Here is a 23,436-nt window from a genome sequence, read left to right on the forward strand (position 1 = left end):
TGACATTATTGCTTGGATCCTTGGACTTCCAGTCCAGTACGTTCATTAGCTAATGCTTATATAGTGAATGCAAAGACTGTCCTCCCATCCACCCGGCTCTTGGGATCATCTCAAGCCAACCTTGTGGCATGAGAACAGAAAGGTGGTGGAAGGAGCATCACACTCTCTTTCTCCATATTCTTTGCTCACATGTGGTCCTTTGATATACAGGTTATCGCTTGTGCTCCCCCCTCCCCAATTTGTAAGCAAAATATGTTGGAGTCAGACAGGCCTGGATTTCAATCACAGCTCTGTTGCTTGCCAGTGGTGGAAAACTGAGTAAATTATGCAGCCTCTCAGACCTTAGTTTTTCCATGCGCTAAATAGACCTAGTAACAGAATTTGCTGCTCTAATTTTTGTGTGAAGACTAGGTAAGCTAATGCATGGAAAGTACTTGGCCCTGTGCCTGACATAGTAAGTGCTCAGTAAATGTTACCAATTATTGTTAAGGTGAAATCCAGTGTCAAGAGAGGCCGAGAGCACACACTAGGTCTTCAAGGCTTGGTTCAAGGTTGCCTCCTCTGGCTACCCCAGCTAGATGAATAAAATCATTTTATTCGGCCTTTCCTGGCACTTGCCTCCCATGTCTTCTTGCCTTGTTCCTGTATCATCACCGGAAGTCTTTTTCTTCTTGAGCTCAGGGCTTTTTTGTTTTGTTTTTTCCCTCTCCCTTCTCCCCCAAAGGAGGTGGGGGTGGGGGAGAAGGGAGAGAGAATACCTACCTCACAGGAGTTTTTAACATGTTTGACAAACTGAGCCAAATGAAACAAATGTTCATTCGTGCATTCGCTGGCATGTTTATTGAGGAAGAGCTCTGTGTGCCTGCCATTGTGCTCTGTGCCGGGAAAACATTGGCGAGCAAGACCCTGTCTCTGCCTTGTGGGACTTTGCAGTTAGGTAAAGAGGAAATTTCCATATATGAGATAATTATTATTATTATTTTAATAATTCCTGTCATCAAATTTCCTGGGATGGATGAAAGCTCTTGCATGGCAGGGACCTTCAGGAATATTACTGACAAAACATAGCGGGGGTCAGGTCAGAAATGGCACACATGAAGCTTCAGAAAGTCATCAGGCCATTCCTCTGTTTAAGGTTCTTTAGTGGTTCCTCGGATAAAATCCTAGCTTCTGAGCAGGGGATTTTTCCAAGGCCTTCTTCATGGAACTAATGCCTCATTGCTTGGCCCTCTGCAAATCTCACTTCATGCTCCAGCCACACAAAACCCCATTCGGATCCCTCCCACCATCGTTCCTTTCCTCGTGCTGTTCCCTCTGCCGAGGATGCAATTCCCCTTTCCTTCTCCACTTTACTAACCCTTGCCTGTCCTGTGAGATACCACCTCTTGTCAGGGTGTTCCTTGGAGAGGGTCAGGCACCTGAGTGCTTAGTGGCCTCCTGCCCTTAGGTTGGTAAATGTTACCATCTGTATTTTGGTCTGTGCTCCTAATAGGTGGAGCCCTCTTTATGCCAGCAACCCTTTGTTCCGACACATAGCTGAGAACCTGGGACAGAGATGGAGCACGTTGGTGAAGTGAAAGGATGAAAAGTGTCAGTCATTCTTAGCTACCTTCTCAAGACTTGGCTTCAATATATTAGTTAAGTATGTGGTCAGAATGCTTGGGCAGAAAAAATTGCTTTTCTGCCACTTCCAAGGTGGAGAGTTTGGTTTTCACCCAGGGTCTCCTGGGGATATCTGAATCTGTTGCCACCATAAATATAGGAGTGGATTACAAAGATGTCCAGGGAAGCTGGAGCCTGCCAGCAGAAGATTTTGAGCCTCCTTTTCTCCCAAAAAGACTCAGAGGTGATTCTTGCTGTTGTTAAGATCAGGAGAGGAGAGAGGAATGCCCCATTTCACCAAGTGTTCACAACCCTAAACTAACAGTTTTCATCGGGTGGTCCAAGAAGTGCCTCCTTTCACTTACCTTTCTCCTAGGATCCCCATGGTTTAATCCAAAGGGTTCATGCTGTGGGGTCAGGAGGACAGGAATGGAATTCTGGTTCTAGTTGCTAGTTGTGTGACTTGGGGACCCCTCTTAGCCTTGGTTCGTCCTTGGTAGGGGAGCCACCTCACGTTGTGGTGGACCAGACCCAAAAAGGATGACATCTGTACCACATAGCTCACTGTCCAGTACCTCGTACACGTCCAATAAGTGTGAGTTCTCTTCCTTCCTCATCGCAGAAATTCACTCTCAACATGCTCCTGATTGTTACCATTGAGGAGCCATACTTGAACTTGGAAAGATGTTTCCCGAAGTCCAGTAGCGAGAACAGTGACACTAGAGCTCACAGTAGGGGGTAATTACTACAGACCAGGTTGTCCCTACATGTTTGCATATGTAAGTCTTTTCAGTAGTTCTGTGGGTAGATAATCATCATCCGGTATTGTCATTCTCAATTCTGAGATGAGACTGAGAGTCAGAGAAAGGTCACACAACTGAAAAGCGGGGAGCCGGGGATTCTGGCTCTGGAGCCCTGTGGTACCAACAGAGCTATATCTCCCAGCCAATTGGAGATCTTAGTGAAGAGCAGTTAACTAGTGGTGCCAAAGCAAGCCACTACGGTCTCAGCCTACAGCAAAGAAACTTGGTCTTCTAAGAGGCTTGTGAGGTCGCATTATCAACAAGTACATTTTGAAATCTTGAAAACACTTCTAGGTATCACTGTTTCATTGCCTTTACCACCTTCCTGGGCCCATTGAGTCCAGGGATCTGAGCTTGGAAACCCCAGTATAAACTAAACTTATGAAAAAAAAAAAACACAGAGAGATTTTTAAGAAGTGGCAGTTATAATCAAACTACAGTTACTACACTTAACCCCTTGCTTGAGTTTAATAAGAATACATTTTATAAAAAAAAACATCTTAAAATTTACCAATAACTTTCCATGTAATGAATCATTTGATGCTAATAATAATAATAGTCGTAGTAGTAGTAACCATGACTCATAAAGAGATACTTTATTAGTTTGCTTTAAAATATTATTTCCTCTTGACAACAATGAAAGATGCATAGTATTTTCTCTGGCTTACGGATTCAAGCTGGTTCATGCATTACCTCATTTGATTTTTGTCTTAGTCCGTTGAGATTGGTTCTTTTATGATCACAGATGAAGAAACTGAATCTCAGGGGGTTAAGAAACTTGCCCAAGGTCACACAGCAAATTAGAAGCAGAGGTGGGTCTCCCACCCCAATTTTTCTGACTCAGAAGTCTGGCTTTTGAATCCCTGTGCTGTAGTGCTCAAAATAACCCCTAATGTAGGCAGAGATCATCTTCATTTTGCAGTGGGGAAACAGGTAATGGGACAGGACCTAATATCCTTCCAGAATCACGGTGCTCTCAGAAGATCCTAATGCTTAGTGTTGCCCATAAGAGCTGTGGAGTGCCAGAACCTGGTGAGCCATCGGTAAATGATAGCTGTTGTCATTTATGGCATGGGAATTTGGCAGCCCACAGCCTTGGGCACAGACCTGCTACCTGTGCCCCCGACTCTCTGCATTCCAGGCTTGTGCTTGGATCACAGGGCTTTTCTATCACTTCCATTCAATGCCCACTGATGACACGCTGCCCCGATAAAGGCCATCTGAATCTAGGCAAGGAAATGCTTCCTTTGTGGGAGGTCCTTCTGAGTGGATGTGGCCTGCAGGAGCCCTGTGGAGCACAGACTGGGTCCATGACTCACACTGAGCTGTCCCTCATCCGGCTAAGGCTGGCCCAGGAGCTGCCCACCTCTCTCGAACCCGGCCTTGTCTTCTTAGCACAGAACCCTACCCCGCCACCCCCCCTGCCCCCGGGCTGCAGGCTTTGGACTCCACGCTGCAGAATTACTCACTCACTGATTCCTCCTTTGGCATCTGCCGGAATCCAGGAAGAGCCTTTGTAGAATCTCTTTCTCACTCAGCTTTTTCCCTGCCTCCTTTATTGGTTGCATTGTAGGCGCCAAGGCTGAATTTCTCTCCCATTTCCTCCAAGGACCAGTGTCTGGCAAGAATCATCTCTGCACTGGGGAGAAGTCAAACACCAGTTTCTGGCACTTTGCCTCTGGAGGCAGAGTTAGTCACTTGGTTACTGCTGGCTGAAATGGATCGGAGATGTCACGGGGAGGAAATGCGCTTCTTATGAGTTAGCAGAGCACGGTCTTCAAAAAGAAAAAAAAAAAAAGGAGCCTTTTTATTGTACAGAGAAAGTTAGAGGCAAACTGACTTCTGCCTCTGAGAGGTCTGACTCCAATCCCCTGGACACTGCCATTAGCTCTTGGGTTCTATTCAGAACGTTTGCCTCCCATGGCAAAGACGTGGCATTGGGGAGAAGGAAAATGAGATGCTGTACACACAACGTGATGGCGACCTATTGTCACTCTCCCCATCTACAAGGGTAAAATGGTCAAATTTGGAGTGGTGTCGCAATTTGCCCTTGCTTGTCCAACCTCACGGTTATATCTGGCAGAGCAGACATATGGTCCTCAGTGTGTCCAATGCCAAAGCCATAGTAGGAAAGTGGCTCCTCAGTCTCTTTGTCTCTCTCCCTCTCTCTTCCTCCCTTCTTTTCCTCTTTTTCCCAGTTGTCACTTTGCCCTCACCTCCACTCTTGAAGGAGCCAGAAATTTTCCAAAGGATTAAATAACACAGTATACTACCTTGTGTAGAGTAGGTGCTCAATAAATACATATTAAATCTCTATTGCCATGCCATAAAAAGGGTGTTTAAAAAGAAATTAGAGCTGAGTAGAGCAAAGACATGGCCTTTTAAGAGTGTTTGCATTTTCAAAAAGGATTCCTGGAAAAGATAATACCTAACACCAACAACTAAATGGTCAATTTCTAGCACAGAGGATCTTCAGAGGGACATTTCTTTCTTTTCTCCTTCCCTCTCTTTGTTTCTCCCTTCTCTCTCTCTTCTTCCTTTCCTCTCATGTCCTCTTTCTTTTTTTTTTTTTAAAGCTTTTATTTATTTATTCATGAGAGACACACACACACAGAGAGAGAGAGAGAGAGGCAGAGACACAGGCAGAGGGAGAAGCAGGCTCCATGCTGGGAGCCCGATGTGGGACTCGATCCCGGGTCTCCAGGATCACACCCCGGGCTGAAGGCTGCAGTAAACCGCTGAGCCACCTGGGCTGTCCCTCTCTGTCTTTTAAAATAAACCCTGGAAAAAAAAAAAAAACCCTGGCACTAACTGAAGTGTCTTATAAATATTTACTGATTTAATCCTTATTACCACTGTATGTAAGTACTACTCTTAGCAGCAGCATCCCACTTTGCTAAAAGTAAATGGGGAACTCAGAGACTGGCTTAGTTTTCTGCCTAGGAACACACAGCTTACAATCAGCAGAAGGGGAGTTAGAAGGTGGGCGGTCAGGTTCTCTAACCACCGCTAGTGCATTGCTCTGCCTGTCGAGGCAGGAATAGCTCCCCGGAGGCACTCCTAACCCTTACACCCACCTGATGTTGTACAGTTTCCAAGGTATGTTCCCACGTCTCATACCGTTTGTCCTCACCACTGTCTGTGAAGTATGGACCATCATTCCTATATACAATTCAAGCTCTGAGAGTGGAAGTGACTCGCTCAAGGTCATACAACTGGTAAGGTGGCAGAGCTTGAAAGCTGGACTGTCTCATGGTCCATTTTTTTCTCTCAGTGAGGCTGGTGCCGAGAAATTAAAGCTGAGTAGAGCAAAGACAAAGCTTTGAGCAGAAAAAAAAAAAAGATGCTCAATGTGTTCATTTTTTTCTTGAGAGGGGAAATGTATGTATGTGTGTGTGTGTGTGTGTGTGTGTGTGTGATAGTCATAAAAGTATTCCTCAGACCTTGAGGTTTTAATAAAATGTGAAAAACATTTTACCAGCACCCTCCCTTTCCTCCTGGATTTTAGGCTCTGCATAATTTAAGGAAATGTAATCCATATGTTTGATTATTCATACTTCCATCATCAAAAAATATTTTTGATTCTTTGAGGAGCTTTTGATGTTCTGGGAGTCAGTTTTTTTTTTTCTTTTTGGAGGGCAGTGGAGAAGAGATAATTTTTTTTAACATTCTTCCTTTTCCTACTATTTTATTTCCCTTGAAAAAAACATTTTATGGCATTTGACTGGGAGATGAACAAGTGGTCAATAGAATATTCTACTTTTTCCTACAGATTTTTAATATAATGATGAATCCAGGAATGCAGTTTTTGGTCTCAGGACTCTGATGTGTAGGGAGGGGAGTTCATGTTTATGGGATTCTTACCAGTGAAGATCTTAGGGGGTTTTCACCACCCCCTGAAAGGTGGTGCCACTGGCGCTATTTCATGGAAGAGGGGAGTGAGGCTCTGAGGCCAGAGTCGCCCAGCTGGGATGCAAACCCAGCTTTGCCAGACCCTAAAGTTGTGGTGCTCATGCCTTTCAGCTCCTTTGAGAGAACACAAAGGCGTTTGCCATCCAATCAACACATTATCCAATTGCGTGCATGTCATCATCCACATATCCCTAACCAACCTCTGCACCCAAACCACTCCTTCCCAGGAACCTGGGAGTGAGAGAGTTTGAATTCAAAGTCCCCGTTCACTATCTATGGTGCACTGATTGCAGAACGAGGTGTGGGGGTGAGGACAGAGATGAACCAGACAAGTCCCTTCTCCTCTGGAGCACTAAATCATGATGTACCTGGCCGCTGGCACCCCCTCCAGGGCATGATACCACTGTAGCCTAAGTGCCACCTCCTCAGGGAAGTCTTCCCTGGCCTCGCATCGGAAGAAACCCTCAGTGACATTCCATCACTTCAATCTATTATAATTTGCATCTTTTTACAAGATGGTATTTTTTCTCATTTCTAATTTTTTCTAGTTTGTTATCTATCTCCATTCCCTCTCCCCTTCCCACCAGGAGTAGAACAATCCCTGGCATTCAGAAAGCATGTAAGAAATATTTGTTGAAGGAAAGCATGTCTTATTCATCATTGTATCGCTAGGGCCTGAAACAGACTAGGTATTTAATAATAATACTATCTAATATTTATTGAGCACTTATGTTCCAAATGTTCCTTGAAGGATTTTACATGTATTACCTCCCTCAGCCTTACGAGGAATCTCTGAGGTAGTTCCAGTTAATATTCCCATCCTACAAGAGAGGAAATCAAGATGCAGATGCCACAGCGAGCAAGAGGTAAGACTGATTTTCAAACCCAGACAGTCTTGACCCTAGAGCTGGAGCGCTTAACCACAGTTCTAACCGTTTAATGGATACATGAATGTTTCAGAGAGCCACAGCTAATGTGGCATTCTGAAGGCATGGCAGTAAACCATGAGCTAAATGTAGCGAGGAGAATCAATGCCTCGTAGCTGACCCAACCAAACTTTGGAGAGGTTGGCAAAACTGAGCTCAGTCTTCAAGTGGGGAAGGTGTGAACAGGTGCATTTCAGAGTTGAGAGTCCAGAGTTGGAGCCGTGGCTAGCATAAAGGAAGGATGGATGATGCAGAGAAGGGGAATTGGGATGAGGAGGAAAGGAAAATAAGGCTGGAAAGGGAGGAATGAGTGAAGAGCGAAAGGCTTAGAATGTGGGGCCAGCAGGGGTGGTCTTGGTAGTGCGGGAATGGTTTCCCCCGGAAGGTTGCCACCTAGGGCATGCCACCTAGGGCCATGCCACCATCAGAACCTCCTGTTCGGGGCTGCATTTAGCCTTGTGTACGAGCTGCACCGACTTCCCTGCAGCTTGAGTAGCACACAGCATTCATCTTCCTATAATCCTGGGAGGTCCATGCTACTATGGACCCATTTTACAGATGGCACTGTGGTTGCTCAGGCACTCTGAAAGTTGCCAAGTTGAACAGCTATGAAATGGCAGGGCTAAGGGTTCTAATCCTGTCTGCCCAGGCTGTAGCCATTGCCAGAAAAACAATCCTGTAACTCTTTGGAGAGAGGGATGGTGCCAAAGTACCCACCTCAACTTTCCAAAGGTAGGGAAAAGAACTCCCTGGTTCCTTCCTCTTTCTCAACATTCGTGGCATTAGTGACAGAGAGAGAGAGAGAGAGAGAGAGAGAGAGAGAGAGTCTTGTGGGGGAGGGGGGATGGCCAGAGAGACAGCAAATTGTTTCTGGATGGAAATTTCCAGACAGGGCCTCCGTCAGAGAACAAATGTGCCTTCTGAATTTTCACTGTAATTGTTATTGACCTTTAGTGAGATGAGCAAAATGACTCTCCCGCACCCCTCCACCCTCCACCCCCACCCCTTTATACAAAATTGTTTTCCCCGACTTTTCAAAAATGAAGTTGGGCCAGCCAGGGCCCTGACTGCCGACTGTGGGAAAACAATACATCTCCTTATGGCCCCAAATGGAGCGTTCGCAATTAATCCATTGATCTCAGTAGAAAACCCTATTGTATCAGGGCCTGCCAGGAGAAAGCTGCATCCTGCCCCTCTCCTGCCCCACACAGAATGTTCATTGAAGTCAGCCCCCAAATTGATGGCAGGATGTGGCCCTAAAAGCCTCCAAATTAAAGGGGTCCAGAAAATAATGTTGGCTGGGCAGCGGAAGCTGGGGCGGAGGAGGTGGGGAGAAGGGGGGAAGGGGATGGGTTTCCTCTGGAATCTGCATGCCCAGGGCTTTGCAAGCTGCAAAGCATTTCTAGTTGTCCTTGACTCTCAGTTCTCCTCTGTCTGTCCTGCAGATTCAGACCCTTGGCTCTCTAGTTTGCTCAGGTTTGGCTTTTTGTCTGTGCTGCTGCCTCAGATGAATAATAATGATCCTTACTAGGATCTATTGGGTATTGGACAATTGGTATCCCCACCCCCTCCGTTTCATCTCATTCACTTCTCAAACAGTCCTGGGTAAGGCTGATGGAGATTATGAGGACTGTCTCTGGTTGAGTGGGTCCCACCTGCCAGGTGGCTCTGCATTCTTTTTCATTTAATCCTCCAGGCCCTGGAGGTAAGCAGAGCAGGCAAGTTGACTAATAACGTAGGACACAGTAACCCAGTCCATCAGCTTTCAAGAAGCATTAAGCATTCAGGATCACTGGAAATGCACGATGTCTATTCTGCAGAGCTTCTCTGAGGCGGAATATGTGGATGGAAGAATGAGTTGGATAAGCTGCCTGGGCTGAGGAGTGAACCTGGAAGTCCATAAACTGTTGTGTGGAGGGTGGGTGATATGATGGCAGAGCATTGTTTTGCTCAACGGAGTGTAGGGTGGGGATGTTGCCATCCTGGGACATCACATCGCGCATGCTCATGAGGTTGTGCACCATGTGTATGTACGTGGAAGAGCCCTGCTACATACACCGTAGTGGAGCCACCCCTCCATGGTAGACCTGCCATAGTCTTCCTGTTCAGCTCTTCCCTCATCCAATATGTTCTCTCTCTTCTAAGTAAATGTTCAACAAATATTCAAAGAATGTAAGCCTTCAAAGTGTCTCGCTGGTCCTGTTGGTGGGTGTTACTCTTATTGCACAGATGAAGAAGTGGAGGCACCACAAGTGATATGACATGTTTGAGGACCCACAGCTATTAAGGAGTTGATTCTGAACTAACAAGAATGTAATCTCTAGGAAAACTTGAATTTTCTTTTTTTGGGTCTTTTTCAGAGATATACCTCCAACATCTATAGATCTATATACCACCCGTATCTGGTATGGTGCCTGGTATGCAGACAGTGCTCAATAAAAATTTCCTGCACCAATAAATAAGCTGCTTTTTGTTCTTTTGTGGGATACATGGGGCCCAATTCTTCTCTGTCCGCCTGGTTGCCATACTGCATTTGTCTGGTCCTTCTGTTTTTTTAATAATCCTTCTACAAGGATCTTCCGATAAATCCCCCATAAAGTTCAGTTACAGGAGGAAAGTGGGTTTCTTCCGACAAATAAAAAAGGTATGCTTCCTTTCATCAGAAAACAAGAGCTATAAAATTCCTCAAGTTTCCTATTGGCTTCAAAAGCTTTGAATTAAATTTGGTGCTCAATTTCATATTATTCTTGGGTTAGATTCAGAGTACCATGAGTTTTTTTTTTTTTTTTTTTTAATTTTCATGCATTCTGTGATTTCAGTTCTTTTCTCTCTCTACGTGGTTCAATTTTACAGGTGTCTTTTTGCATGTAGAGGAAACATAGTCTAATAATAATAGTGCTCATGATGTTACCAGGGCCTTATGTCATCTGGAGTCTCCTATAAGCCCAAGACTGCTACTGTGAAGTTGCACTCAAGCCCAGACTTTTACTGTCAGCTTCATAGTTCATCTGCACCAGGAGATCTTCACTGGGGTGGAAGCGAGGGGCAGTGATTTTGCCCTCTGAGGAACATTGACAATGTCCGGAGGCATTTTTGGTAGTCACTGGCATTTAGCTGGTAGAGGCTAGGGACACTGCTTTATATCCTACAATGCACAGGATAGTCCTCACAACAAAGAATTATCGAGACCCATATGTCAATGGTGTCAAGAGTTGAGAAATCTTGGTCCATACTTGTCAATGGTCATGAAGCATCTCACAGAAACAACTTGGATTCACACATTTTTCACTCCCCTTGGCTGGAAGCATCCAAGGAAAGTGTTCAGCCAGGCTTCCCATATACACTCTCCCGAGGAGGCTGCTGGGCCCTCTCTGCTTAGTGTCCATCTTGCTCATGTAGGAGAGGAACCCAGAAGACCCCATCTTATTCATCTTTTTGATTTTCACACTGGTCTTATCCTCGAGGCTTTTCCCATTTAAGCCACAGGGTGATATCACATCTTTGGCATTGGGAGAGAGAAAATTTCAGAATGAAGTGATTTTTCTTTTTATGGTTCCTTTAATTGCATAGTCCCATAGAGGAAGTTAATAAAAACGTAACTCCCCAGAGGTCTGTGCTGATAACTTTTGGCCAGAGCTGGGGCATTTTTGCTGTGTTAGTGTCATTTTGATGAAGGCATTCCCCATGTCTACTTTTGCTATCCTGTGTCCTTTTAGTCAACTGCTAGTAGTATCAGCTCTTTGGGCCAAGAGACATATTTTTTGATGACTTTAAATTTATGGACATCTGTCTCAGTTTTCCTTCCTGACACCTCAGGTTCCCCCTGGGTTAAAGCTCTGACTTGAACTCAAGCCTGATGGGTTGAAACCCTGCTGCTGAATCTACTTTTCCTTGGCAGGGGCAGGGGTAAAGGAGGTGCTGGGTCATGCTTTTCCTACTCATCCTGTACTGGTAGAAGTATAAATGTATATAAATGTGATGATTTCCATGGCCCCACATAGTCACCACCTGCCCAGTTTTGAACATTGCTGCTGACTGTGTCCCAGTGAAGGATAGGACCCCCTTGGTACTGCCATTGGGGCAGGTGAGTTCAGGTTCACTCAATCAGACACCCATTCTTTCGATAACATTTACCACTTTGGGAAAAATACTGTGTGCCAAGCACTGTGCCCATTGGGTTCACAAGATTAATAAGATCTCATCTCTAGCTCCCAAAGAAACCAAATAGAAACTTACAGTGCTCTAGTACAAATGCGATGATGGAGGTGAGCATGGGAGGTTTGTGGAACACCCTGAAGGACACCTTTCTTTTTCTCCCACCCTGAAGGACACCTAACTCAATCTGAGTGAAAGTGGTCAGGGAAGACTTCCTGGAAGAGGGGGTGCCTGAGCCAGTTTTGAAAGGACTTCTGTTGGTTCAACCATCTCCTCTAGCCAGTCTGGTCTCCCCAGCAACTGTCTCACACTGATTCTCCCCCTTCTCATTCCTCTCAGCTCCCACTCCCCAAAACATCTGTGCTGCTGTACTTGTGCCAATCTTCTTTTCCTAAACCAGAAAATGAATAAAAATGAAAAAGAGAGTGGTGGGCCCATTGAATCGGGGGAACTTCTGTATTTGAGAAGTTATACAGCAGCCTCTCAGTAACTGTGGAACTCAAAGTTTCAACATGGGGTTACTTCTGGCCAATAGCTAGCTGTTTCAAGGAGCTCAGAGTTTCCTGTTAGAAATGGCTGTGGGCGGGTCACGGGGTTGCTACCGCCTGTCAACCTGCTCCAGCCCTGACCTGAAAGAGACCAGCCTGGAGGCTCACCAGAGCACAGGGCAAAGATTTTTTTTTTTAATCCTCAGAACTGTTCTGAGTGGTGAATGTCATTGTTCCCATTGCATTGCTAAAGAAACTGAGAATCAGATGGGTTGAGTCACTTGCTAATAAATGCAGCAGCCAGGACGCAAAAGCAGGGCTTTTCAGTCCAAATCCACTTTATTCACAATGCCTCATTTTCTCAGCACAGCTGAGCCTCCTCAACCAGTGAAGAGCAAATCAGAGTCCCGTCCTATTTTCTCTTAGGCTCGCTCTCGCGGAGTTGCTTTGGAGATGACACAGAACCAGAACAGAGCTTATGTGTTTTGTTATGTCACACCTCTTTTTCCCAAGATTTCAAAGGCTCAGGTCCGTTTATCTAGATACTCAAATTCTCACTAGGGGCATTAGAGAGGGACTGGAGAGTGAAATGCTGTTTTGGAAAGGATGAAACCACCCCTTGCAGTGTTTATATTCAATTCCGGAGACCTGGTTAGAAAAATATTTTTAAAAAACGGAAGGAAGAGTAACTATGCACTCGCAAAATGTGGACTCCTCATCGTGGGGAACCTTTGCTCTTGGAGACTGTTCCCAGGGGTGGATGTGTGCAGCCCCAAACTGCCGTTAAGGAGATGAAAGGGAATCTTTCAACATTTCCTCCCATTGTCTGAGCTTTCTCCCTGCTTTGTCACCATAACATTCTTTTTTGGAATTCCATTAGCGTGGAGGTTTCCCCTCCCCCAGAAACAATTAAAAGAGGAGAGTTGACAGAGCCAGCCAGGAAAGACCTGTGGCTCCCTCCGAAGTGAGTAACTATCACGTGTCTTGGAATGATTTGCTGCTTCCACCAAAGAAATTTGAGTTTAGAGAGAAAAACACATAAGCATTCTATCTGTCTGCTTGCAAGGGGTGGCTTGGACTCCGCAGTGAGGCACCAGTAAGGCTGAGTGTGACTTGGAGACCAGAAAAGCTGGGCTCAAATCCTGATTTCGCTCTTGACTACTTGCATGGCTTTGAGCAAAGTCCTTAACTTCTATGAACTTCACCACGTTCATCAGTGAAAATAGGACTTCTGCCTACATTATGCGTGCTCTTGTGCAAACTTAATGAGATAGGAAACACGGAAGTACATAGCACACAGCAGCTTTCAAATATGTCTTTTTTCTTCTTTCTCCCTCTTGTCACATCCCTTCCACCTGCACAGTCTCCAACATGGAACTTTTGAGTCGACCAAGTGAAAGAAACAGGAAGAGTCTAAACAAGAAGCTTCAAGTGCTGACAACTTCATCTAACTCCTGATGAATTGTGTGTACATCTGTTTGTATGTTTGGGGCAGTAATTTGTAAGAGAAGAAAGGAGTACTCAATTGAGGCTGTCTGTCCATGTGGGTTTTCAACATTGTTCTGAGTACTAATTACAATATACATATGCATGACTTTTTCTATGTAAAATAAGCCTATTATTTATAAAGCACCTGTTCTATCCTGGGTACTTTGTGAGTATTATCTTGATTAATCCTTATAATCACATTATGTAGGAATTGATATCCAAATGTCCACATGAGGAATTAAAACTCCGAGAGCTAGTCAATTATGGAACCAGACGAGAGTAGCCTTATAGAAAGGGCCACTTCTTAGGATCCCTGGCTTTTGATAAAGAAATATAGCTAACCTACAGCCACCTGACACAGAAAGAGCCAGAGGAACCAATATGCCATCCTTACTCTTGTCTTACTTTCTGATTTCCAACTGGTGGTTTCTATTTGCCAAACCCAACTGAGAGCCAGAGGGCAAGGGAAACTTTATAAGGTCCTTCATAAGGTTAGCATCCTGGGACACAGAGTCAGATGGAGAACTAGCGAGAGTGGATCTGTATGGGCAAATGGAGAATATCCAGCAGAGTATTCTATCAATATTGAATCCCAATCCCCATTCTGAAATTGCATGTGGCCAAATAGGGAAAATAGACTTTTACCCAATATTCACAACATAGGTTAAGGTGACTCTGTTACAACATTCTTGAGCTGAATGAGATGCCACCTTATACTTGTCACGGTGTGCAGTAGTTCCCAGTGTCTAACAAAGCCCACATTCTCAGCAGGCATTAACGATCCTCTGTAATGGGACTCAGATCACGTGGAATTCTCCTCTCACCTGATGTCATGAGGGAGATTGCTCACTATTGACCATCACTTCAATCATAAACACTGTCATGTTTCCATGCTTTGGTTGAAGTGCTTCCCATAGCCCAGCAGGCTCTGCCCTCCTGCTCTTCTCCATCATTTCCAGCATTCACTGCACATCCCACTGCTCCATGAGTCCTTCCCAGCTCACTCTCACTCTGAATTTTAGCATGGGGTTCCCTGTGCTTCTGTAGCAAGGCATTTGCTTCTCTTGCAGGGCACGTTTCATTGAACAAAAATTACATACGACAGACACTGAATACCTGTTTGAAAAAGGGGGCTACACAAGGATGAGGACTGGATCTTGCCTTCAAGGAGCTCACAGTCTTCCTGGCACTAGAGCTCTTTTTTTTGCACATGGCCACCTCCTAAATGGTAGGTATCTTAGGGAGAGTGAGCCTGAGTAATTATCTTTATACTTTCAATGCTTAGCAACTGTGCAGTGCCGAAGTCTCAGACAAGGTAAAGCCGAGGAAGAAATAAAGATGGAGAGAGGAATGAAGGAAGGAAGGGAGGAATGAATCCATTTATTCCACAGGATTTGCTAAGTGCCTAAAATGTTTCAGGCCCTTATGTACAATGAATAGCACAGCCTACATACATGCAGGAGTGTGCATGTGTGCGCATGCATGTGTGCTCACGTGTATGTATGTGTGTGAGTGTGTGTGTATGCATGAAAACTGAGGAAGTGTTGATGAATGCCTGCAGAGGCCAGAGGACAAATCAGAGGATATCCTCTTGACTTTACTTTTTGGACTGAAGCTTTCAGAATCCAGAGCAGAGATGAAGGGATCTATTTAGATGCCTACCTTAGCTACTGGCTGGTGGTTTAGTAGGACTCAACAAGTCCAGAAAGCAGGTGATTTTTGCAAATGAGGGCTTGTCGGCATATGGTATTTGGATGATACAACTTCTTTAATTGAAAGTGTTATCTTAACCAGAGAGTTTTGCAAAACCCCAAAACAAAGACATCTGTTGCTGTTTTTGTTCTTTTCCCCAGCAAACAATCTGGTGGTGAAAAATAGGAATGACTAAATGGAATGCCAGGGAAAATTGTGGATTTGAAAAACAAACCCCTACATCTTTGAGAGGAGGGTAGTCAATCAAGGTACAAGGCAGGTGGTTTCTGAACAGTCTTCTGTGAGACCTTTGGTCATTATAACTCTACTTCTTTATATATCAATAATTATTAAGACAATCAACGAGATGAGCTTGTGGCAAATTTAATGCATTTTCCAGTTGTCCATGGACCTTAGCTGTTAGCTCTGTGCTGCTGGTGCCTTGGCTGCATCTCCAGGCTGGACCTTCTGGTCCACCGGTCTTCTGGAAACTTCCTCCTGGTGTCCCACAGGCACTTCAGACTCAGCTGACCAAAACTGATCTTATCAGCTCACTAGAACCCAACTTCTCCTCCTGAATTCTCCATTTTGGGGGAGTGCCCCCCTCCCATCTAGTCCTGCAGGAATGCTCCCTTCTGGAGACCCAGCAAAAGCTGAAGTCAAGAGCATGGCTTCTCCCTTGGAAAGAGTCCCACACAGCTCCCTTTCTTCACCACTACTACCTCTGCACCCCTCTCTCAGGTTATTGCAATGGCTCTGCTTCTCTCCAGGTCTCTGTCTAATGGCAATTCCAGATCTCAGTCAGAGGTTTGGCTGGAAGCAGAACTCATCTCACGTGGTTCAGATGAAGGACTGTGAATGAAGGGACTATTGGAGAGGTGGGGGCATCCAGAGACCGGCAACTGCTGGAAACTGTTACCACCTTTGGAACTGAAGGCCCAGGGGGAAGAAATGAAAATATTGGTGCCCAGTGAGAATGAGAACTATGGAGGAAGGCTACCCAGTGGGAAATACCATAGAGGCTATGTGGAGCAGAGAGGAAACAAGGAAGAAATCACACAATACTCCTTCCATGCATCTCCCTTCTCCTGGCTGGTGTTTCCCATTGTTTGAACCCAGTAGACTGGGTGACACCAGTCACTCTTACTCAAGGGAGTCCAGAAGGTGCAATTAACAGGGGTTGGCCTCCTGGGACACATTGCTGGGCAGATAAGGGCTGAGAATGGATTTGGGAACATGGGAGAAGGGGACAGAGAGAATGATTAGCCTCTTCCCTCTTGTCCATTCTACATCCTAATACTCAAGTGGCTAGTTCTAAAACACTGACCATGTCTCTTCTCCAACTGAACCACTATGGCAACTCCTTATTGCACTTAGGGTAAAACCAAAACTACTTACACTGGCATTGAATCTTCCTGTTGACCTTTCTCTTCTCTCTCTCACCACTCCTGGTTCTCATTCAACACTCTAGATCTTCTGCATTACTTCCAGGCCTCTGAATACATCATGTTATTCCAAATCTTTTGCCTTAGTAATGTTCCTTTATTCCTCTGGAGTATCTTCTTCTTCCTGTCCAAACACCTTCCCAACACCATCTTGCTGGTGAACTGCAAGTCCTTCCAATTCATTTATTCCACAGGATTCAGATGTCACCACCTCCAGGAATATTTTTCTAACAGTCCCATTCCCCTATCTGAATTAATCACCCCTACCTCTGAGCAATCTCCATTATATGGATTCTTATTTTTGTACTCTTGACACACTTTGTGACTTTTTCTTGAACGTGTCTGGATCCCCTAGCCTGCCTGTTAGCTCCCTGAAGGGAAAGACTGTGTATTATGCATCTTGGCTTCCCAACTGATTGTCATAGTGCCCGGAATATTAAATCTGTTCAGTAAACATTTAAGGAAGGAAGGAAAGGAGAGACCAAGAGAGGGAGGGAGGAAGGAAGGAAGAAAATCATTCCAGCTGTTCAAAGTATTTTCAAATGCCCTGCCCCATCTGACCTTCACAAGTAGTCTGAGTGCTGGGGTAGGAATGTCACCTAGCATAAGGACAGTGTCTTGGGAAGGATGGAAAGAGGCTGGGCAGTGAGAAGAGTTAGGGATTGGGAACCAGCAGATTGGGTTTGAGCCCCAGGTCTCTAACTTAGGGGATGTGTGTTCTCTACTGAACTAGGAACTTCCCTGGGCTGCTGTTTCATCTCTGTAAATTAGGGATGATAATTACTCTTACCTCCTAGAGTTGTGGGCAAGGCAACATATGAAGATGTTTCATCTACTATGCAGGGCTAGACATAGACCATTCTATTTGTTTCATCTACTGTACAGGGCTAGACAAAGAGACCCTTCTATTAGGATCACTATTATAGTAGTTTTGACAGATTGGTTGACATTTTCCCGGCTGTCCCTACTTTAAATGCCCAAACTCACAGCTGTCTGAGGAGGCTCTTTGCACCATAACAAAGTTGATTCCTGAATTTTCAGAGTTGTAGAGGCAGGTCCGGAGAACACCTAGACCCATCTTTGATCTGATATTAGTCTCTTCTAACAATGGATGCAGGCTTTACACATCAGTGACGGCTCATTCTAGTCAAGCCAGCTCCTTCTGCCTTTGGAAGACTCTGGTTGCCAGAAACTCTTTCCTTTGAACAGAAATCTACTTCTTTCTGAAACTTTATACTGGCTGTGGTTCCAGGCTTTGGGGCTACCCAAATGAGGCCTATGCTCATTTCCATATTAATAGCTCTTCTAGAATGAAGGCAGCTTTATTGTCCTTGAATCATTTTTCCTTCAAGCCAAGATATCTCACATCCTTCAGATGCTCTTTATCATAGAGCCCTGAGGCCTATTACTACACTGAGGGTGTCATCAGAACTTTTCTCTAATACTCCTTATTTGAGCCTGTGACAAACCATTCAGTTGCCTTTTTCAATGACATCATAACAAGCCACCATACATCTGTAACATCACACATGGATGGCCTTTTATATCCAGATAGGGAAACTGAGGCTCTAAGAGGTGGGGGGTCACTTGTTCTATTTCATGTAGATGATACATAGTGCAAGGATTATACTCAGATTATATTACTTCCAGAGCCCTTGTGTTTTCTACTGCCAGCTCTACCTTCACTTGCTCCATTCAAGCTGTGGTAAAAAGAACTTAGGTGTGCACTTGTCAGCATCCTTCACTAAACAGTAGTCTCCTCAATGAAAAGACAGAATTAGGCTGGTTCCTAGTCATTGACAGTATCTTCAACTTAGGAATCACCTGGAAAATGATACTCTCATCATCATTACTAAATGTTTTACAAAACTTGCCAATTTTCTCATTCTGGGATTTCCAGAAAATGAGGGTTTTGGAATCATATAAACTAGTGACTCTCAAAGTATGGTCTGTATACTGGTATCAGCTTGGTGTCAGTCTGCCAACTGTTATGGGCTCTTGCTGAGATTAGTTCAGAAATTGAGAGTGAATGCTGAGAGATTTTATAGCAATTTGGCATTGCTATGGCATCCAATCATGTGATTTTATGTTTTATAAAAGTGTTAGTTGGCCACAGATTGAGAATAAAAACCTGGTCCTTCACCATAAACACTTTGGGAAGCAGTGGTACAGACCATTTGTCCAATGATTGGTTCTATACCATTTGTATGAGAATTTGAACTTCACTTGGACAATAAAATTAGTTCAGCTTAGTTTGGCAAAACACCAGTCACTCTTACTATGTGCTGTGCGCTCCCCCAGGGACTGTGGGGAAGAGCCTGGAGGGACAAGGCATTCTGTCCCATGGCACACAGCTCAACAGCGTGCACAGAGTAGATGCTTAGGAAAGATTGAAGTTGCATTCATTTGATTTGAATGTACATTTGCAGTTCTGCAGGCTACTGAATGGTGGATATTTACAGGGTTCATTAAGACTGGTCAAGAATGCCTAAACCTGTAGCCTCCAGTTGTGTGTTGTAAGCATACCAGGCTAAGGTTTTCCTCTTGGAGATTTCCAAGTGTTCCAGGAAAGCCTGACTGAGATCTGTAGTGTGTAACCATGTGTTTGTTTGAGCTGGCTGTTCTGTTGCTGCTGCTGCTGTTGTTGTTGTTGTTTTTTCATTTTCATCCATGTAGTCTTATCTTGCCAACTGGACTCTCTACTGTTTGAAGGCACGGGCTACATCTTAGAGCACATTTCTTCAAATTCTACGACACACTTTTTCTTTCAAATTTAATTTTCCAGAAATCAGTATGGATCTTATAATTGATATGTGCATCATATCAAGGATGTGATGCTTCTTCTTTCCCCACTTCAATCTAAGAGTTATTAAATCAGCAGTGCCATTAAAATCAATGACAGGATTTAAGAAATATTCTAAATCTGTGATACTTAAATTGCTCTCAGCTCCCTGTTGGGAACATACAGAGTGTTTCATAACTGGTTGGTTTATTGCCTTCAGTTTTTAGAAACACGGTTTTACTCATCCAGGGATAGGAATGTTGGGTAGAAACTCATGTTTTTTGGTTATCTACTATTGAAATAAACATTGGGTTACTTATTTATCCCCAAAAGCAATTCTTTTCCAGTAGGTTGCTTTATACCTTCTTTACAGATCGGAAACTAATGCTCAGGGGGAGAGGCTGTTGTTTGAGTAGGGTTAACAAGTGCCCATTTGCTAAACTGAGAGTCCACATTTTTACATTGTGCTATACTGCTCATCCGTGTGCTTTGCAAAGCCAAAGTCAGAAGTTACTCTTTGGGGAAGATTTCTTTGATTTCCTTTCCCAGAAAATGGTGATCTTTATTTTCTCCACATCTCTCTAATGCTCTGTGTGGAGCTAATGACCTTAATGCTGTATGCCTTAAATTACAGCATTTTGTGCATGCCCACTAGATATAGTTCCTTAGGAGGCAGTAAGGGATCAGTTTCTATTAGAAGACATTGGCAACTTTGCCCAGATTTTATAATATTTCCTTTGTAAAACATAATTTAGGCCTTGGCTGTGTGTCTATGTGGTTCATCTGTGATGGTAAGGTGGGGTTCTGGTCCCAACTGAGATCTTATCAGTCTATCAGTCTACCTGTCTTGGAGTGTTTTCTTTTCTTTCTTTTTTTTTAAAGATTTTATTTTTTTAATTTTTATTTATTTATGATAGTCACAGAGAGAGAGAGAGAGAGAGAGAGAGGCAGAGACACAGGCAGAGGGAGAAGCAGGCTCCATGCACCGGGAGCCTGACGTGGGATTCGATCCCGGGTCTCCAGGATCGCGCCCTGGGCCAAAGGCAGGCGCCAAACCACTGCGCCACCCAGGGATCCCGGAGTGTTTTCTTTTTAAATTTATACTGCCTCCATGTGATTGTTTCCTAGAAGTAATGTGGATCTGAGGTAATGAGGATCTGGGGCTGTAATTACAGTGGCATACAAATTTCCTCTGATTATATCGAAATGGTATCACTAAGAGTAATAAAAGCAAATATTTCTGTAGCATTTTATAAATTAAAAATAACTTTCACATCTACTATAGTGTTTCATACCCATAATAACCTTATTAGGTAGGTAACCTTATATCCAATTTTCCATAAAAGGAAACTAAGGTCGAGAGTCACCCACCTACAGGCAGTGAGTGGCAGAGCTAAATCTAGAGGACAATCATTCATCATCACATCCACACTGCTCTTGACAAGTACAACACATGCCATTGTGGCTCTTTTGTTCTTATCATAGCCCTACTTTATCTGATGTAAACTCATTATAGCAATGCGCTCCCTTGCTGGCCAAATAGCTGATAGAAATCTGTTGTAGAGTTAGAGTTCCCCAGGTAATATCTCAAGTTTTACTATGATTGACAGGCAGGCAGCTGACATTGTCAGTCATGTTTGCTCTAGAGGTCAACTGAACTATAAAGATGGAGAGAGTTACCCAAGAATGGAGAGGCCCCGTTCCTTGGCGATTAAGCAGGGCTTTTACCTTCCTCATGGGTCAAGTAGATAGAGCCTTAAAGTAGGAAGTAAGACACACAGGTTCTGATACCTGTTAGTGGATGGCCTAGAATAGGTTCTAGATATGTTCTGTGTGACTTACTGTCTATGAACCATGAATAGGATCCTGTCCCATGGATCCAGCAGGGTGACTGTGAGGTCCAAGGGAGATGCATTACATTTGCCCAATGCTTGGAAAGCACTTCTCTTGCATGGACTATCATTGGACTCCTGGCTGTTGCAACCCTTGAATCCTTCCTAACCCAGGATCACTTGCAAGGGAAATTGATTTCTACAAATGGCTCCCTGCAGTACAAGTTCCCATTGGTGAGACTAAATCAACGGGGTGAGAAGCTTTTCAGCCAGCAAAATTCCCTTGAGAATGCAATGGAGCTTGTGCCTTTATTTGTGTTTATTCAAGTCAGCTGTGCAATGGGTAGCACTCAATTTCACACTTCAAAATCTGCTTGATGGCTGCTTTCTCTATGAAGCTTTCCTAGGTCCCTTTAGACAGAATTAAGCATTCTGTTATATGTATTCATTTCATTATTTTTCTCATCTTATGCTATGGTGGAACTTGTTTTCTTGGCTGGCTTCCCCGTGAAACCATGAGCTCCCAAGTTCAGGAGCTGTGGGGTCCCCAGAGTCAGGCAGGGAGCCTTGTACAAAGTGAGTATTGGGACTGATGGAAGGACAGACAAATAAAAACTTAGCATCAGAAGAGCCTGGATGGTAATTTGTCAGCTGTGTGACATGTGCACATCAGAACTGATCTGGGTTTGGCTTCCCTTTCAAGCAAATGAACAAAATAATGCTTTTCTATTATGATCTTAAGAAGTAATGTGAGTGGAAATCCTGTGAAAACAATAAAGTCATGAAATGCAAAGTAATGTTTTATATTTCAGCAATATATAATGAGCATTATAAAACTGGCATGGTTCCAGGCAATTCAATGGGGAAGGAGGTAAGCCTCGAAATAGTAGCCTGGGGGTGTGTCTGTGTCCTACTTCTTAATTTTAGTAAAAATGTAAGAATGAAGGGAATGGTTATCATTGCTGAACTTAAATGAAACCTCCAGTCTATTTATCAATCCTATACTTGAAGCCACTTGACAGTGCCCACACCAAGGTTTCTTCTAGTCTCTGTTTCCCTGTGATAGGAAACTTGCACCCAGTGCAGATGCAGCCCATAAGGTCCCCAACCATGTTTGGTTTCATACTCTGCTGCCTCCATCTTGAAAGTCCTAATACTTTTTAACAAGGAGCTCCACATTATCATTTTGTGCTAGTTCCCACAAATTGAGTGGCAGATCCTATGTACTTTCTGGGGGCAGTTACGTCCCTCTTTGGATAAGACTGACAGGTAATGATGCTTTTTTATTTATTGAACAGAAATCTCCCTTCCTTGGTGCCCATTTGGTCTAAGTCAGCCTTTGACGCCTGAGCTGGATTCCTCTCTCAGCCGACGATCCTGAGATAATTGAAGACAGTTATGATTCTCCTCTCCTGCTGACCCCGACCTCTCTTCTCTCTTCACTTTTTATTGATTTGTGATGTCATTGTTATTATATGTTTGATTTGAATGTAAAATGGGGCCTAGTTCAAATATTCATTGTATTCCATTTGTCTGCCAATGTCTCTTTGTACTGGTATTAGGCGATTTTATTAATTATAGTCTTATGATATGGCTTCAAATTTGTCAAGGGTAGTTCTTCCCAATAATTATTGTCTAAATCATCTTTGTAGTCCTTCTTTTTTTCTTTTTTCTTTAAGATTTTATTTATTCATTTGACACAGAAGGAGAGAGAGAGAGAGAGAGAGAGAGAGAACACAAGCAGTGGGGTGGGGGGAGGGGCAAAGAGAAGCAGACTCCCCGCTGAGCAGGGAGCCTAATGCAGGGCTCCATCCCAGGATCTTGGAATCCCAACCTGAGGCAAAAGCAGATGCCTAACCAGCTGAGTTATCCAAGTGCCCCTCACCTTTGTATTTCTCTATTAATCAAGAGGAATTTTACAATCATTGCATTTCTGATATAAACCCTACTTAGTCATGGTGAAGTCTTCTTTTTTAGTATACTATTGAATTTGACTTATTACCATTTTGTTAAGAATTTTTATACAAATGTTAATATGGTAGATTGAGCTAAAGTTACCCATTTTTGGTATTATCTGTCAGATTTTATTTTTTTATTTTTTATTTTTTTTAATTTTTTAAATTATTTATTTATGATAGTCACAGAGAGAGAGAGAGAGGCAGAGACACATATCTGTCAGATTTTAAAAATTATTTAGCTTTATTAAGGTATAATTGACAAAAATTATACATAATTAAGGTCTATAACATGAAATTTTGATATAAGTATACAATGTGAATTGATTATCACAATCAAGCTAATTAAAATATCC

The 23,436-nt window shown here is 43.7% G+C and overlaps 1 long non-coding RNA gene across 1 annotated transcript; it reads left to right on the top strand.

Annotated features, from left to right (window-relative positions):
• Positions 1-12,617: 12,617 nt before the first annotated feature.
• Positions 12,618-23,114, top strand: LOC140630388 (uncharacterized). The gene is made up of 3 exons (XR_012028159.1): positions 12,618-12,850; positions 13,250-13,350; positions 22,424-23,114. It is a non-coding gene; the product is annotated as an uncharacterized lncRNA (long non-coding RNA).
• Positions 23,115-23,436: the final 322 nt, after the last annotated feature.

Source organism: Canis lupus, chromosome 3, assembly GCF_048164855.1.
Source record: "Canis lupus baileyi chromosome 3, mCanLup2.hap1, whole genome shotgun sequence".
NCBI lineage: Eukaryota > Metazoa > Chordata > Mammalia > Carnivora > Canidae > Canis > Canis lupus.